At 35.1% G+C, this 19,970-nt stretch overlaps 1 long non-coding RNA gene and 1 other non-coding gene across 2 annotated transcripts; both read left to right on the top strand.

Annotated features, from left to right (window-relative positions):
• Positions 1-3,260: 3,260 nt before the first annotated feature.
• Positions 3,261-3,332, top strand: TRNAP-AGG (transfer RNA proline (anticodon AGG)). Its single transcript has one exon. It is a non-coding gene; the product is annotated as a tRNA-Pro (tRNA).
• A 13,401-nt stretch (positions 3,333-16,733) lies between these two features.
• On the top strand, positions 16,734-18,741 carry LOC149269967 (uncharacterized). The gene is made up of 3 exons (XR_016269290.1): positions 16,734-17,417; positions 17,504-18,033; positions 18,152-18,741. It is a non-coding gene; the product is annotated as an uncharacterized LOC149269967 (long non-coding RNA).
• Positions 18,742-19,970: the final 1,229 nt, after the last annotated feature.

Here is a 19,970-nt window from a genome sequence, read left to right as displayed (position 1 = left end):
TGAATATGTTTTATTTTTATTTATATATATTTCCATGATCATATACCTATATATGTGAATATATAGAAAGATTATTCGAGACAATGACAACAAAAGTTGTTTGTCTTTTTTGTTTGTTCTTATAAATAGTATATTCTATATTCTTAGGCAGGAAATTTATCAAGATCACCTCTGATTATTTTCATCACTCTCTAAGGCTGATAAAGCTTTGTCATTCTGATTTTATTTGAATTAATATGTAACTAATATCTAAGAAATGTTCAGATAAGTTAGGCAGCAATAGATTAGTACGATATGAAAGCGAGATATCCAATATTCTCACGCCTTGATTTGAATGAGTTGATATGCTATGCGAAATGGCTTTAATATAGTTTCAAAGAAAGCATAAACCATATCACAACTGGAAAAATACTTCACTACATTTCAGTTTATATGTGTAAATTCTTCTATTTTTCAAGAATTTTGTAGGAAACTCAGATATTTCTAACTACTTCATAAAACTATCTGAAAGTTTAGAATTTTTAGAGCGAATAAAAGAACTAAAATTGTGTTCAAATACAACCAGAATCCTGCAGGAGTCCGAATTATATGAAATTATTTTATATGAAGTATATGAAATTGTAGCTCACATTTTATAGCATTCCACTTACCATAAAAACTATAATAGGAAAGGCAATATTCTAATATGTTTGATGTATATTATATATAGTATATTATATAATATTTAAGTTGAATATTAATTAAGAATTAAAAGTCAAATAGGTTAGATTGCACTGTGGCATTTTACATGATTGATTGATTGATAGCGTTTATTTTTCCGTGTATAATATGTAGCTGGAGCTAAAAACAGCTAATTTCCTTATCTGGCAAGCTCTAATGTAATTGCAAAGTAAACAAATACCGCTTAATATAAAGTAAATTACTTAAGAGGTATTGCGAATCGGGGTCACTGGTTTAAGATCTTTCCAACTACTTTTGATAAATAATTGAAAGGAATTTAACGAAATGTATGACCTATATATACCATTGCTAATATATGTAAGCTTTGATTGTGCTCAATGACTAGGAAGATATTTTTGAATAGCAATAGAATAGCAAGAATACTAAATAGCATTTATATATTAAGTGTACTATATTTAGTATAAATACCATATATGTATATAGAAATACCTGGTGCACATATATTATACATACCCCATACATTGTATATTAACTAAATATACTCTATATTATATACATACATGTATGACAGGTTCAAGCAATATAGTAAAATATAAAAGAACCTTTTTAATTGAAAGCAATTTGTCTTATTTTGGTGCCATTGTGTGAGGTGGGAAACCATGATCAATTTTCATCAATCTCATCTGCCCTTAACTTGCGGATCTAAAATGATTTTCCCATAACCAAGCAATTCTAAAACTATTGAAAAAGGTATCGGATTACTTAGGGCAATACTATAAGCACAAAGGCATTCGCTTCTCTCTCTAGATTATATTGCAACACCATATTAAAAATTTACCACGTAGAAAATGAAATCATTAGGTATAAACGCGTAGCTAATTGGAAAATCACTATATCTTTCATAATTTATCCGTAGAACAAGTTCCGAAGCTGTCTCATTGTTGACCTCCGCCTTCGATAGACCCATTAATAACATGCTGACCCATTGCGACTGTCATAAATTGACTTCAAGATCCGTGTATTTAACATAATTCTGTATTATACTCCGCATATCGATTGCACATGCTGAATCGCTTGTTAATCAATAGACTGTCCGAGATAATTCCTAGCTAAATCACACTGATTCAAAGCATTTGCAATCCAATGAACTAAGCTGCGGCCGACAGCTGTTGATTGGAATGGATGATACGCCATCCATTATAGCTCTCGATTGGCGCTCGATCTGTAGGCGATCGTCTTGAATTTAAAAGTCAAATCGCAATCAGAAGTCGATGCTGCGTTTCGTCTATTCGTATTTGATATTTCGTATGCCAGTTGCAACAATTTTTGAGCCCATAACATTTGAATTTCATGAGCTGCGGCTGATCGAGGCTCAGCAGGAGGACGCAGCGGGGTGCGGGGGGAGGCGTACCGTTGAGGTGGGCGCGGCATTTGCGCAAGCGTTTGACAAACTCTCAGCGACAGCCATAAAACACCCAGGCTGAAATTAAAAATCAATAAAATCGAATACATTTAACCAATTGACATTCAATGAGCAGCGCACAACAAATAAAAAAAAAAAAAATTAATATATAAAAAAAAAAATTACAAATAATAAAAAAGTACAAATGAAATGCCACTTGGCCGCAATTATCATTCGCCAGCCCAGTCGGGCTTACATATCTGTTAAGTAAATTAATTGTGACAATATTCAATTGATTTGATTTAAAATTATCGCCATCAGCTGTCAGGCGAGCAACGAGCTACGATTTTTCAATTGATTTTACTATGGTTCTTTCGATTGCCCCTATACAGATATGTACATACATACAGTAATTGGACAATTTTATTTTCTGTCGTTTCTGTTGCCCTTATCAAAAGCATATTAATTTCTTCATTTAGTTTGCTATAGAGATTTAATTTAATTCTCTATTAAATAGATATATTATCAGCTCTCATACTCGCCCTCCCTCTAAATACCTTAGCTCTAAAAAGTGTATCTACTAGTCGACCTCAGCATTTTTTTTGGATCTCTGCTGACTTTTTTTTCTTGCTCTGGTTTACAGTAATAATTTTTTTGATTGTTCAATTTCTGCTGAAAGATCTGTTGATCGTGTTTTTATTGCTGTCGTATCTTTACTGTTGTTGCTTTTATCATTGTTGTTGTTGCTTGTGCGCTGTCTTCCATTTTGATTTTGTGTTGTTCCAAATTGAATTTATTTACATGCATCATATTTCTTTTGTATTGCTGTGTTGTCCATGTTAAACAATTTGTTTTGTTGTCAACACTCAAGAGCAGCAGCAGCAACAACAAAAACACAACAACAACAACAACACACAACAAACGCTAGACAAACGGCATGGCAACTTTTTGTGCTATAAATAGACTTGCTTTGCTTTGCTCTGCTCTGCTCTGCTCAGCTGCTTGTTGCTGTCTATCGGTGCATTGGAGCGAAGAGTGGCGCGTAGAGTTGGTGTTGGCGCGCTCTTTGGCTCTCTCGCTCCCACTGTGGGGCCTCTCTTGCACTTCTTTTGGCTGCATGTCTTGTGATCTCTCTTTGCGGTGCTTTTATATTTAAGTTGCTTGGCTCCAAACAACTGGCTCGTTGGTCTAGGGGTATGATTTCCGCTTAGGGTGCGGGAGGTCCCGGGTTCAAATCCCGGACGAGCCCAAGGCAAGATCGATTTTTATTAAAAATAATTATATTATTTATTTTTAATTAAATATGTTTTTTAACAATTATTGATAATACTAATATCTCAATATGAAGTGACAAAAAATATATTTACTATAAAATCAAAACAATCAATAACTTGAGTTCTATTTCTGACACACACACTTCACGATTACCGAAAATAAATTTCACTTCATCGAAAATGTGACTCGATTTATGGACAATTTGCACTGGATTCTTAACCGTACGATTGCGAGTCTTGTGATTCAACAATATAGAATGAAATCACAAATGCATGGCCAAGACCCCGTAGTGCTTTATGGCCACCATGAAATTAACCATAATCGATCGGCTGTGATTTTGAAAAGATATTTTGATATTCTTCTTTATGCCCCGGCATTAGGAACATTATTTATGACAGCCCCATACTAACAAGTCATATATGCGCTCTAACTTATGGCTATATGGCTATAAAATCTATTTTATTGGCTCGCTCGCATATAGATGTTACGATTAAACAGTGCGAGGAGCTGACCATAATTTATAATCACAACAAACAAGCAATGTTCGGGAGCTGAACGAATGGCAGATACCCTCTAAAATAATGATCTCACTGGATAATTGAACTTTCATAAGGGATAATATCCTATTATTCTATATAGACAAAACATTCTTTACTATAAGAAATGGATTCATAAAGATGGTGCTTTAAAATATCTAAATTTATTCCATTGCTGTTGGAAGAGTACTCGATCGATAAGCTTGAAAAATACATGTTTAATCGAGCATTTGATTCGCTCCATTGCGATCATATAAATCGTGGCGACGATCATATAAAACTTGATTGTTGACAATGCCTTGCCGTGATTTTTAGTACAGCTAAATCGAATTGATATAGCGTCATGGCGACAGCTTGACATTTAAGATCTGATGATTTACTCGCGGCCTGCCAGGCTGATTTATGAGGTGTCGCTTTAGATTAGCGACTGACTCTTCGGGTTCAAATTGTTGCTTATGTAAGTGATAAGCCCGCCTCTTGAGCGATTTAAAATACATTTGCTATTTGTATACACTTGCTGTCGGAATTAGACATTCTTGTCACGAGTTGAGCGACCCACATAAATGATCAAAATCAAATCATATATCAAATGTTCAACTGGACAATATCACAGTAATATATAACTGTTGATGTCTATGAAATGGGCAACGGAAATAGAGTTAGATTCCATGAAAAGGCTATAGGAAAGTCTGGCTATATCGTATATTATACTGTTATGAATTGATGACCTGGTTCTAAATAATTTTAAATAATATAATATAATAATAAAATGTCTTACTGCTAATGATCATTAAATGAATTTAGTAATTCATTATAAAGAACTGGATCAAATCATTTCCTACCCAATTGCTTTTCATATTCATATTTACTTTTGCCAACCTTGGCTCATCTAACTCGCATTGTTCTCGAAACACAATCCCATTTCTATGATTATATAAATGTAACCAAGGACATATATCCTTGGCTCAATTGACAGCTGTTGCCCCTGTTCGGAGCCTGAGCCCTCCATAAATTATATGGCCAGATGATGAGTGATGTCAGCATAGTCGTCGCAGCTAATTAACAGCTTTGTTATAAATTACGTCAAAGTCATTAAAATGTTCGTGTTTGCCCTCCTGGAGGGGCGTCAATCATGCGTGCAGCAGCCAGACGCAGGGCATGCAGCTAATCGACTAGCGGATACATTTGTATCTTTTAGTTGTTGCTCAAGTGGCGATGCTGGCGATGCTGCCGCCGCTGTCAACTCCTTGATCATTTTTCTGTGTAATTCTTGAGAGAGACACCCCCGCTGTGAAGATGTTGTGACATTGTTGCTGTTGCTGCTGCTGCTGCTGTTGTTTTTAATATTTATGGCTTCCTCGTGTCATTTTTATAATGTTTCGCTTGACACTTTCCCTTTTGGCTAGCATCGGAGCTGGCGTTCGTATGGGCGGTCGCTCGATGTTTTATGCCGATGTTAATATTCATTTTTGTCTCTTTTTTGTCAAGTGACATTTGTAGCTGACACGACAACAGCGGCGACTGTCAACAAGCACTTGGCAGGCGTTTATTTTCATATATTTACCACAGCGAGGTATCTGAGAGATAGAGATACTTGGTTTCCTGTGCATAAAAATCCGCATTGAATAACTGAATAATATAAAATAATATATATTTATATATATATGACGATAAGGGCGAGTGCAGCCTTTGTCACGTAACAGGGAATAAAATATAACATTAATTTATACACACATTAAGATATATTTGGCTGTGGGTAAGGCAGGAAAATTTAGGGCTCTGCAAGGCCTTTACTGCGACATAAATACTTCAGCTGCTGTGATTATTGCCACGGCTGGCACCCACAACCCACCCACCTCAGGCGAGAAATACTTTCGGCCAAGTTGGCGGCTCTAGCTGACACTTCAAAGGAGCCGCCGACAGTTTTTGGAACTGCCTCCGTAATATATTATTGATAGATGGACAGATAGGGATTGTCGATAGATATATAAGCACGTATCGCTGCTGGTCAGTGGGTAAATTGTTTTGCTTTGACTGCCAGCCTGCCAGCCTGCCTGTCCACACATTTAGCCATCATAAATAATATGGCAGCGCAAGGCCTCGGGGGCTTATGCAGTTCCTTAAGGGATTTAGATTCGATAGGCTTACTTTGCATTAAATGGCTTTGTAATTTATATAGCTCTTTGGAAATCGGGTCAGTTTTAGAATTGATTTGATGTGGCTGCAGATACTCCGATACAGATACTCAGATACAGATACTCAGATGCAGATACTTAGATTCAGATACTCAGATGCAGATACAGATACAGATACAGATACAGATACAGATACAGATACAGATACAGATACAGATACAGATACAGATACAGATACAGATACAGATACAGATACAGATACAGATACAGATACAGATACAGATACAGATACAGATACAGATACAGATACAGATACAGATACAGATACAGATACAGATACAGATACGGAAATTCGGTAGCTGTATAATGATATACAAGTATAAAAGTATATGTATATATACACACATATATGTATATATGAGTAATGGCGAATACTTTTTGGTTTCGTTGGTGCTGGCCTAATACACTCCAAATAATCTAAAGAGCATAAATATTTCTTGCACTGTCAAGATAGCCGATAGCCAAAGTGTTATATCGCCAGAAGTAGCTAAATATGTGCTTGACCCGCTGCGGCTGTTGCTGTTGTTGCTGTTGCTGTCGCTGTCGCTGCCTGTTGTTGGCCACATTATTAAGCCAATTCAGCGGCAGCAGATAAATAAATAAAATTTGAAACATCGCCGCAACAATAAAAGGCGACAGTACACGATTTATTAAACGTTGAGCCAGCTCATGTTGTTGTTGCTGCTGCTGGTGCTGCGGACCAAATGAAGAGACAGACATAACAAGCAACAGCAACAGCAACAGCAAAAGCAGCAGCAGCTGCTGCTGCCACCGTTGTTGCTCACATTACTCTTTTTGGCGTGGCAACGACAACAGCAACAACAACAACAACAACAATAACAGCAACAGAGCCAGAGTCAGATGTATTGCTATATAGAAAACATACAATACTTTAGGTTGAGGCCAAAATGACTAATGACCAGCGATTATCAAACGATAAAAGGCAAGGGAACAACAACAACAGGCAGCAGCAGCCACGGCAGCAACAACAATGATAATTTATTATTGTTTTAAACATTTGTGTTTTGCGCTCAAACGAGATACATTTGTCTCATCTAGAAGCCGTCGCCTTTGTTCATTAAGACAATAAAGAAAAAGGGTCCCCGAAAAAACAAAACATTTACATACATTTAAACGAGGGAAGGTATTCCAAATCCATAGACCAATATATATAAATACAAATACATATCTCTCGCTCTCTTTCTCTCTCTCTCTCTCTCATATACATATTCAAATTTAAGCTTTTAGCATATGAGAGCTGGCGGCTGCAACTTGTAATTAGTTGCCTTTTATAACTCGCTTATTTACTACTGTCTGGGTGTTAAATTTGTTGCTACCAGAAGCAACAGCAACAGCAGCAGCAGCTACAACAAAACAGACAACAATAATAAACTTGAAGATTCATGAAAGCGGCAAAGAAAAATAAACAGCCAAAAAGACGTAAATCTTGGTCTTTCAGTATTTCATTTCTTTTGTAGCCCCAACGCAAACTATCTCAAGCCAAGAAATAGGGGCTTCACTGTACAACTACGAAGCCCGGTTGCCCTTGCTCTTACTAGAAGATTTCTAAGCTGAAGCTATTTTTGTTATTTTCTGTTATAATTAAAAAAAAAAAATAATAAAGGTTTGAATCTCGCCTTTCAGTTGAGATAGAAAGGCAGACCGAAGCAAACTTAAGCAAAAATGAGAATTAATATATAATCCACTTTTAAAAAGTTTCTTAAAATCCAATGAAATAAAAATTTTCACGTCTTTTAAAAACATAAAATCATATAGCTTAATTTTGAGTTATACTGTTTAAGTAGATATATATATTTTGCAACAAAAATATTTTTTATTTTCTCGAAATATGTATATGTCATAAAAATTAATTTATGATGACAATAAACACTGAGCTGAGATTGAGTAAAATATTTGGACACATAAAAAATATAATGGAATTTTATGTGAAAAAATAAAAAGTTGTGTACTAAAAAAATTATAAACAAATCAGGCTAATGAACCAAACTCTAAGTCGTAAATTTATACTTGACCGAAAAATTATGATAAATAATGATGATAAATGATGATAAATATAAAACTGTATTATAATAAAGGTAGTGATATTAACAGGAATGAAAAATAATAATCATGAATTATACTAATAATAATAATATAAATAATTAGAATATTGGCTACAATAATTATAATGATAATAATCATATTAAAAAATTAAATAATTTTAAGTACTGCGTATTTATCATTCTATATGCATAATTATTTTAGTTATATGTAATTAATAATATTAATATTAATTATGATAATCATTCATAATTATTTTAATTATAATATATAATGTGCATAATATTAATAGTAATTATGATAATGATGTTGATGCATTATAATAATAATAATGATGAAGATATATGTGTATTGATATTAACAGATATAACAACAATATCAATTTAGATGACTATCACCATAATAATATCCACAACAGTAAATATAATTATAATAATAACAATATGATAATGTTAGCTAATCATAAGGCGATTCACCTCTGGCAATGGTGGTGCGTATAATAAAAGATTCATTCTGTTTATCTGGTTCCAGATCAATCTACCTGATTGGGACTTCAACCTCCGTTATAGGGTATTCAAATGTGGGGCTTGGCGAGGTTGAGCGATGTTGTTTGCGCTGCGCGTTGTAAATGTGAATTGGGCGAAATTAAAAATAAATTTATGACTTAAGTGGCTATAAATTATATTTCTTGTTAAAATTCTATTGTTTCTGTGCTGGATTTTCTTTTTTGTTTTTATTTTTAATTTTTGTTTTGTATCTTTTGTGCTCGACTTTCTTTCCATATATTTATTTATTTATTTATTTATTTTATTTTTTTTTTCAAAAATTTTGTAAATTATTCAGCATGCATAGTTAGCCCGCCACATAAATTTCAGGCCTTGCGCTTTCTGACATTATTTACGATCTGCTAATGAAGTTGAGTAGTTTCCCAAATGATTTGCACAAAGATATTTCATTAATTATGAACCTGAATAAAGCAACGTCTAGCAGTAATCGACACATACTGACTGATTGTATGTGCATGTATGCGCATGTGTGTGTGTGTGTGTGTGTGTACTTGAGGAACGCCTGTTCACAATTGCTCGCAATTAATTGTAAATCTGTACTGGAATACCCACTGATAAGACGTCCGTCCCACTTGAAAACAGATCAAGTCACATAAATTTCAATCGCTGGCCGCGGCCTGTTTTTGTTTATTACTGAATACTCGAGTTCTCTCCGAGTTGTTGTTGCTGTTGTTGTTGCCTGTCTCTGAGGTCTTTTGGGTGATTTGTTATTTATTAAACACTTCGACACGATTTTGTTATGTTCTGTCCCAAGATCTGTTACACTCTGCGTGCTTTATGTGGCATTATAGGATTTTCTATTCAATTTGACAAGTTGATGAAACAATAGAATCTTGATAAGAAATACTATTTGGTTAAGACTCGGTGGATTTTCAGTTGGTTTATGGGATTTAAAATATACTAACTGAAGTGAGCGACTTTAATCTGGGAATTCTGATTATTATATCCGCCTCAAAGCATTGTAATTTTTATAGATAAACTAAAACCGATTTGTCAAAAAACTTTACATATTCTGTGTAAAGAAAGTGCACTGCATATTCGTTAATAAATTCTGGTAAAGCCCCCTTCCATTCATTGTTTGCGTTGACACTTTGTCGTGCCACCGGCTGGAGGGCAGTAATGGAAGTGTTTTCGGTGCCGTTCGGGAATAGATTCTAATGGCAGAGGTTTTAATAGAGATGCGTCCATTCAGTAGTCTCTCCCTATCTCCCTTTTCCTCTGCTCACACACACACACTCTCTCTCTCTCTCTCCCTCTCTAATCTAAATACGATGGCAATTAAAATTGAAATTTATGACGCTAATGTGCCACATACTCGGAGGGCTTAAGATCGCGCCTGTCGTCTGCCAGCTATGGCATTATATTTTATAGAATTTTACGATGCCATTTTCGGGTGTAAGACCCCAGCGATAATTTGTGTGGGCAATTAAAAATTTGTTTGACTGCCGATTCGAGAGCTCAACTAATAAGCTGTCCTCGTCAACAAAATGTGTAATACTCATCGCTAAGTAAAGAGCTATCTCATTTAAAAATAGACCCCGTCCGTAGCATTTGAGGCATTTTCAAGATAAACAGACAACGGCAACGCATTGCAAAAGCCCCCTGACAAGTGTCCCATCAGTCTCGGCGTGTGTTTTCTTTTGAAACATTTGAAAACAAGCGACAAGCGCTATAGTAAATTTAAGTAATACCATATACTATCAACTTAGTGTAGAGGCAAAGATAATAAACAGCTTTGCATCTGCATGGATTTGTGGAGGAAAACATTGCCGTAACGCGCGAGTTCCGATCTTCCGACTCTCTCCCACTCCGACTCCCGTGTCCCGCCGAGACTCTTTTCATCTCGAGTCTCGTGAACGTGCTGCCCTGACAGCTGGCTGACTGGCTAGCTGACTGGCTGACTGACTGGCTGGCTGGCTGGCTGGCTGGCTGGTTGTCTAATTTTAGAGCAGTTCATACAGACATTTGGTTAGTTTGCTTTGGGCTCCGTTGGGCTGCCATTTAGATAACCCGGTCGGTTGATTGTGATCTTGAGATTTGCAAGATCTGTTTGTTGACGTTGACGTTGATTGCCGGCTGGCACACGATTATCACTGCAGCATTCTATTTAAGCTGCCTGATTGTTGTTTGCAGATCCCAGCGATTTATCATAGACTTTATGACACACACACACACACACACACACTCACACACATCCCATATTAAACCCATGAATTTATGGCATAGCAGCTTAACTTCTTCTTAGGGGGAAACGTATACCAGAAGCAAGTCAAAGCAGGGATTCATCCATCGAATTGCTTATATATGGAGCAGAACTCTAGGCATACATAGCACGTCGAGATAAATCTTTATTGGCATTTTTATCGTTTCGTGATAATTCTTTCCGATTTATGTATATATTAGCTCTGTTGTTATTAATTATTTAACGCAAAGTAAATATTATTATTACAGATGTATATATTTTTTTATTTATTGGCCATTTGCATATTTTAGTCCCATACACACAGAGGTGCTAAAAGCTGCTAATCAAACTGTGTAAATTGATAAAGTCTATAGTCTTATTCATATAAGGCTTTTTAGTAAGACTTGCTTATGAGCAAAACAAATTCAAATAATATAATGCAATTAGGAACAGTAAACACCTAAGTTAAGCGATCTGGCATATTTTCTAGAAATATGTATATTGTAAGTATCTCATCTCTGCTATGAATTATTGGCAGTCTAAGTGCTAACAGCTCCATAACCCATAAGGTGAAGTCGTTGTTGATCAGATTCAACAGAGATTTCACATTTAGCAGAAGGTTTTACTATTTGCCTTGGCCACAAATGTAAATAGCATTTATATAAATATTGCATTGCATATTAACAAGTCTTTATAAGGTTCTGGAATCTTTCGATCGACGATCTCGAGGCTGTCTAGAATATTCTGATTACGAATTCTTTCTTCTGACACAATATTATTTTTTTTATTCTCAATATTAATTACAGCATGTGAAAGTACTATGTATTATATCTTCAGTTTCTATAATTGATATTTAGAAATTAAATATTTATGTGAATGTATACTATATAGATTATTAGATTATTATAGACTATTATTATTACTTTTAACAATGACTTATAGTTGTAAATAATATAAAATAATATATGTGAAATAATGTACAAGAGAATAATACAATAGATAAAACAGATATGTAAAAATAAAGAGAACGAAATAAAATAATAAATTTGTAAACAAAGCTTTAAATTCTTTGTTCATCTGGCTTGTTGATATATCTACAATTTTTTATTATTATTATTATTATTATTTTTTAATTTTTAGCATTACTTTGATTGACGTGTCTTTAATGCGGCTTATTGATTGTATCGTTAGCGAGCGGAAAACTTTTGCTGCTATCAATATGGCTGCGCTGACTGTCTCCGTGTGTAGGCTCAACAAGCTCTTCAGAGAGAGAGAGGGAGAGAGAGTGGCTGGCAAGAGGCCCTCAGCTCTCAGCTCTCGGCTCTTGGCTCTTGTTTGACGGCAACGTAGTCGGAGCTGGCATCAAGCTGTCAAACATTTAAGCCGCCCACCATCGGCCATCTGTCTGACAGTGGCACTCTTCTGGTCATTTAATCACAGTATTAACTCTTTCGCTGAGCCGCTGTCAGTCTTGTCTCATTTTTGTTTTATTTGCCGAGCTGGCGTGGCTCCCAGGGGGGGAGGGGGGCGAGCAGAGCGGACGACAGTCGACGGCCGACGTTATAAATACTACTGTCTTCCAACTGTCAAGTTGGTATAAGTTTTGAGCGCAAAATACAAAATACAAAGCCGCCTTGACAGCTGGCTCTGACTGTGGCTCTGGACGTTGCTTGTCATGGCCCATGCTCCAAGTGCTCTGCCCCTCGGCCGCCTTCGCGCTCGCCAGAGGCTGATGATTATTATGTATTTTGTATTTTTGTTGTTTCTTGGCTTTGCTGACCAGAAAGAGCGAAAGAGAGATAGAGAGAGAGACACTCATGTGTCTCTGCATTCGTTTAGGCTTTTAAACGCTTAGGCCGACTTATGTTGGACTTAACGCGACTGGCGAGCAAAAGCCAACAGTTGGACAGCTAAAGACGCCTCTACTCGACGTCGGCGGCAAAACTTGAAATGAATTTGGACGCGCTTCGGATAATGAAAACGAAACGAGGCGCGCGCTTCAAGCAGCAACAAAGCGAACAAAAAAATTGAAGTAAAGAAGCAGAAACAGCAACAGAAACTCAAAAGGCAAAAGACAAAAATGAAATACAAAAAAATATAAACAACAACAACAACAAAATCCCCAACGGACACAAGAAAAAACGTCAAAAGTGATTTTGCGCTTTGCTCAGCAGCGAAGTAAAATCAAAAAGTGCCGCCGACGTCTGCGTCGACGTCAACGCCAACGTCGCCGTCAGCACCTCCAACGAGGTGCCCCTCCCCCTCCTCTCTCTCTTTCTCTCTCTCTCAGCCCTCACCAATTCCAGCTACTGTCCACCCTTAACTGCTTTCTAAAAGCTGACAAAAGCTTCTGGGCGCTTGCGGGATTTTGACATTTCATTTTTTTCCGCTTTGGCTCTTCTTCGGTCAGTTGACACGTACTTTTCGACGGCCCCAAGTGCGGCGTAGGCCCCGTGTGGATCCCGACAAAAAATTAGAATTGTTGACAGTATGGCCCACACTACACGAAAGAAGCTTAGCAAATTTCAAATTGAATGATCGATTTGGGAGCTCGAGTAATGGCTGAGCGACGGAACGTTCTAGGGATGTGGCAGGTCTTATCATATGAAAAGAGAAATATCCAGATATCCAAACTGATTGATAGTCAGCACGATTGACTGGCTGACTTGTCAGCTGGCTGACTAAGAAAATAAAATACAGATTTACTGAAAGATAGATTGACTTTTTATATGATTGACTGAGACTGCTTGACTGACTCAATAAAAAACTCACTGATTAAATAAATAAATGAATGAGTAACTGACTAATTGACTGATAGATTGAGTCGCTGATTGACTAAAAGATAAGAAAGATAAAGATTAGTAAGCTGATTTACTTAGATTAAAGTTTGAGTGATTGGCCGATGAAACAGATTGAAAGGAATTGCACGATTGATAGATTAAATGATAGAATGATTAGTTGATTGAACAACTGACAGCCTAAGACTGATAGTACGAATAACTGACTGACTAAACAATAGAGAAACTGATTGAATGTTTGATTGATGAACAATTGGCTAGAAGACATTCACTGACCGATTGACTCATAGAAGGCTTAAATCTACGTGATTGAAGAAGAAAACTAATCGATTGACTACTTTTTGATCTACGATGGAAGACAGGAAATAGCTGATTGATTGACTGAAAAACTGAATGCCGAATTAAAAAAAAAATTTAATAAGCTTAGTCCCATAGGCTTAGTGAATAATTGACAACTGACTGAGTGATTGAGAGACGCAGAAAAAGCTACTGACTGTCTCACATATTAAAATTCCTCCCGATTGATGATTAAAGCAAATTCTAAATAATATAAATTGCACATCAAACGCATTCCTCTGAGTCCAATATGTCTTGATAAATTCTCATATACATCATGTCATATAATCATTCAATCGATATTTGTAATGGCAAATTGCAGCCTTATTGAAAATTCCATTTGAGAGATGCGCAGCTGAAATTGAGCAGAGCAATAAAGTCTGTCTTTGTAAATAAATAATGAATAATCGCAATATCCACTTACATATTGACTAGGGCATCATCGGTGGGCTTTCCCTCGTTAGTATTAACAAGGGTTTTCCCTTTGGATTCGATAATTTGTATATGTGTATAATTGTATTATTGTATATATTGAAATGATTTATATACTTAATTTCAATCAGTGCTCATTAAAATGGGTTAAGGCTCCCATTTAGTTGAATGGCAAGCGAAAATGCACGCACCACATTTTAATTTATATGTACATACATATATATATATATATATATATTGTATATATGTATATTTATTTCGCCGGGCTACGTGCAATGCGAAATTGTTTATAAATTATTGATTAAATGACAATGCGCTGTCGGAATTTGATTTATGGCCCGGGGAGCGAACGACGCGTCGTTGGAGGCACGCAAGCAAATTGTGTGGGCACAAAAATACATTGAAAATTTGTTAAGCAAACAATAAACAATAAACAATAAAAGATGGCCGCCACAGACGACGACGACGACGACGACAGCGACAGCGACGTTCTCCACGATTTATGACAGCAAATTATATACGAAAGGGGGGACGACTACACACAGTTACACAACAGCCGAAAAAAAAACCAACATTGGAGCTGGAGCTGAAGCCTGGGCTGGGACTGGAACTGAAACTGGGACTGGGACGCCGACTGCGACTGCGACTGGGGCTAGAGAATAAACAAAGTCGTCTGTTTTTATTAATTTATCATTGGACAACAGCAACAGCAACAACGGCAACGGCAACGGCGGCAAAAAATTGACATTAAGTCAGTCATCAATCAAAATTACGAAATGGAAAAAAAAGAAAAGAAACGCGGCAATAAATAAACGATAAAAGGTCCATTTCGTACTGGGAGCGAGCAAAACGCGCTGGATTTCAATGGCTTTTCAATTAACGATGGGCGCTGTGGGCATATCCAGCCATATTTGGAAAATCGAATGATATAGCGATGTTCTGGAGGCCGTTGCGAAAAAATTCAGAAATTGCTGGTTCCTAGATTCATTCTCTGCCATAGAATGACGTTGCTTTTATGTAGCCAGGCATGTCAGCTGTTTGGCATATTCTTGTATATTAATTGAAAGATTTTTAATTAAATTGCCGATTGTTTAATGTTAAATAATATTTTCATAAATCTCATTTGTTATTTTGTAATTTTAATTATTTTAAATCGTTTTTTTTTTTTAAATATTATATATTATATTAAAATACATATTATATTTATTAAAAAATGTTCAAATAATACGCTGAATATTAAATATTAAATTTTACATTAAATAATATTTTAATAAATCTTATTTATTATCTTATAATTTTATTTTCTTTCAATTGTATATTTTATTAATATTAATAATTTATTAATATTAATATTTAAATAAATCTTATTTAATTTCTTATAGTTTTAATTAAAAATATTTTTTAAAAATTAATTAAAAGTAAAAAATATAATATATTATATTAAAATACATATTATATATTTATTAAAAAATGTTAAAAAAAAATACGCTGAATATTAAATAATTAATTTTACATTAAACAAATCTTATCTACTTTCTTATATTTCAAATTACAAATATTTTAAGGATTTTTTTTTTACTTTTTTAAAGAGTTTTTTAATCATTTAAATAACATGACTTGGCCTAGTTTAATTAAGAGGAATGTGGAGAATCTATTATTTTTAAATAAATCTAACAAATTAATAATCGATCATCATATTTTTTTTCAAGCATCTACTCCAAAAGCTTTTATACATGAAAATAAGAAGCTATTTATGTATAAAAATTTCACAAAAGCAAATTATAAGTAAGCTACAAAATATTTATGCTGATGATATAAAATCATGCCAGGTAATATTCCACAGTAGTTCTACATCAAAAAGCAAATATTAAATCTGTAGTCAACATGCTAGATAGATTAGCTAATAATAATTTTTAACATATTTGCTCATTCCTACGGCAATTAGATAATAATATAATTTAATAATAATATAAATAATAACATAATCTCATAATCCACCTGTAATTTGTCTCTTTTACATAATAACACAAAATATAAGTAAATATACAATGTTTAATATCTACAAATAATACATTAAACCTAAACTAAAAAGTCTTAAATTAAAATGTGAAATATATTTATATATGGAAATACTTATTCACTTTAGGGTAAATAAGTAATTTTATTTATTACATTTGCGAAACCAAATATTTTATTTCATTTCAAAAATAAAATGAAATAGTATATTATATAAGGCTTTGATTAAATTTAAATATATTATATAAAATTAATTACATAATCTATATATATAAAAGAAAGTTGTGTAAAAGTGAAGACTGCTTATAACTTGATTTGGGCTGAACCAATTTTCATGGTTTTTGATTTGTTGGATTTGTCTCCGCAACGAGTTTAGTATAGGGTCTTAAAAATACTGAAAAAATTTGCCGAATACTTGAAAAACGCGGTTTTTTCCCCAAATGTTCAAATTTTTTTTATACCCAGTAGGCTTGGTAACAGTGACAGTTTTGACAATAGTGTAGAAGTAAATAAACAAATGTAGTCAGTCAGTCTACGGTCTCCTGACCTCGAGCAGACCTGACTATTCAAAAAAAAAAAAAAAAATTTCAAATCAAAAGGAAAAATATTTCAAATCAAAAATCTGCAAAAAATCAAAAGATTAAAACCTGACTGTTCAAAAAATAAATAAAAAATTAAAAATTCGAAATTAAAAAAAAAAAAGGTAATTATTAAAAAGTGTATTTTTGGCTTTTTATATTTTCGGACTTTTAAACTTTATAAATATTTCAAATCAAAAATCTGCAAAAATTAAAAAAAAAATCAAAAGATTAAAACCTAACAATCAAAAATAAATAAAAAATTCAAAATTCAAAATTCGAAATTAAAAAAAAAAAAGTTAATTATTAAAAATTGTATTTTTGGACTTTTACAAAATCTAAATATCTCGAAAGTTCAGGTATTTGTTTGTCTCAAACATAAATTTGTGTAAATTATTTATATTTATATTTCTCGATTGTTTTATATGGTTTTGTGCGAGGGCAGTATTACTATTAATAAAAATGCCGCGTCCTAGAAGATCTAATCTTTCCCGGCGGACCCATAATGCAATTAGGCAACGGAATAGCGCGAGTCAATTATCTGACGAAGAGCGAGAAATCGCCCGAGAAAGGCTCCGCTTTAGTACCCAGGGATGAAGGGCCTTAATTCGTGCTTCTCAAAGAGAGGCAGCCCGTGAAATGGCAATAAGAAATGGTTCAAGGATTGATTTGAATCGAGCAGCGTTTCGATATGATTGCACCATTGATTACAGCTTGAATCGTTTAGTTTGCATTGGTCCAATGGACGTTGTTTGCCAGCATTGTGGCGCATTGAAGTTTGCTGGTGAAACGCCCGGTTTGTGCTGCCTTAGTGGTAAAGTGACATTGCCATTAGCGGTCACCATAGCCATTGCGTTCCCTGCTTTATGGCGAAACACTAGAATCACGACATTTTCTAGCGAACACTCAAAAATACAATGCCTGTTTCCAAATGACATAATTTGGGGCGGAAAATATTGGAGACGGATATTTAAGGTAATTTACGTTAAAAATTTTATTTTCTATGACTGCCAAAAAAAAATTTTGAATAATGTAGTTTGTTAGATTTCTGTAAATAGTGTTTGTAAATATAACTATGGCTTTGAATTTAAAGATTCAAGGCCAGATTTGCCATCGCATTGGATCATTGCAACCTATTGAAGATGCACAGCAAAAATTCTTGCAAATATACTTCATGGGCAATATGGAAGAACAACTTGACCGGCGTCAAGAAATGAACACAGCTATGAAAAGAGCAATTCTCCATGATTTGCATGCTTAGAAATTTAAACCAACCAAAACTGTGCAATGGAACGCGTTTGGTGATAAGAAAACTGATGAGCAATGTGATTCACGCGTTGATACTCAAAGGAAAATTTAAAGATGAGGAAGTTCTTATTCCTAGGATTCCGATGAGCTCAACAGATATGCCCTTTGAATTTAAACGAATTCAATTCCCGCTTCGTCTTGCCTTCGCCATGACGATCAACAAGTCACAGGGCCAATCTTTGACTATTTGTGGCCTCAATCTAGAAAATGCGTGTTTTTCTCATGGTCAATTGTACGTGGCATGCTCACGTGTTGGCAAACGATCCGCATTATTTGTTCTTGCACCCGACCAAAAAACGAAGAATGTCGTTTACAACAAGGTGCTTGAATGAAAATCCGATTAATAAATTTATCAGTGTATCCCAGCCTGAACAACATAGCTTTCAACAATTTTTTACCTAGAAATAATATAGAGGGCAATGCAACGTTTGCCGGGCCAGCTAGTATATTATACAATTCCTATGCCTTACCTTATTTATTTTCACTATTGTCATGCATAAAAAAGACATAATTTTTCTTGACAAATAAAAATTGTTTATATATATAGAAATAGGGATTAAATTTATAAAGTATTGATCCATTCCAGTTTCAAATTGTGATTTAGCCTTGTCTTGGCTAGTAAATTAAATTAAATTTGGTTAGCGTTATTATTCATTACCGAAAAGATCTAGCGCTACTTATGAAGATAAGGACTATTAATATTCGGATGCAATGTTTTGAATTTCTCTAAAAATTTGATACTGAGCAATTCCTCAAACTGTGATTCCGTATAGTCTGCTTCTTGGTTAATTAAATTTGGTTAGTCTATGTTATTACTGAATTTTTAATAGTATAAGGCCCAAAGATATCATTCTACAAACACTGCTCTGGGCCACTGACCACAACTAAGAACTCTGTTGTAAGCGCTATAGAGCAAATACCCAACAAGAGATTTGGAAACGGAACGAGAGAAAGAGAGAGTGGGTAGAGGGGAGAGAGGAAGGCAGTGAGCGACAGTGTTAAATGGAGCTTGTAAAAGGGCACTAGCTTAAAATCCCGCAGCACATACTACTCTAATAATCATCGCCTGAAGCAGCTGGGGACGAGGTGTAAATACCCTAGATTATGCTGGCTGCAATTGCTACTGGTTGTGGGCAAACAGAATGCCTGGGCCAGAGCCACATTTGAGCAGTGCTACTCTTCTTATTTATATATATACATATATAAATGTGTGTTTTTTTTGTTGGCAGAGTTTCTTCAACAGGCCAGCCGAAACGAGCTGTGCAAATATTTGCCAAGCATTTAGAGGCCATCGGGTGGTTGAGGTGGTTCGGGTGGCTCGGGCTGTAGAGCTCCTATCGCCAGTGTTTGCTGAGTGTAACACGCTGTTTGCTTGTATTCCATCCAACACTCGAGACGTTGATTGCGCACGCCAGCTGACTCCGGCTGGGCAGAGACTAGTTAATTTGATCGCCTCTCGCGCTCATGGAGCAGTTTCCTTAAGACTTTTGAAACGTAATACGACCGAGTCGCCGGAGATTTATGAGGCGCACTCGGCCGATGCAGTTGGTTGGTTACCGTAATATTGTACTTGTATTCAGTTTTCACTTTTCGCAATGGCCAAT

This window comes from Drosophila arizonae, chromosome 3, assembly GCF_054131065.1.
Source record: "Drosophila arizonae isolate 15081-1271.41 chromosome 3, UAZ_ARI_1.0, whole genome shotgun sequence".
In the NCBI taxonomy this organism is placed as follows: Eukaryota; Metazoa; Arthropoda; class Insecta; order Diptera; family Drosophilidae; genus Drosophila; species Drosophila arizonae.
This window is presented reverse-complemented; position numbering and strand designations above follow the sequence as displayed.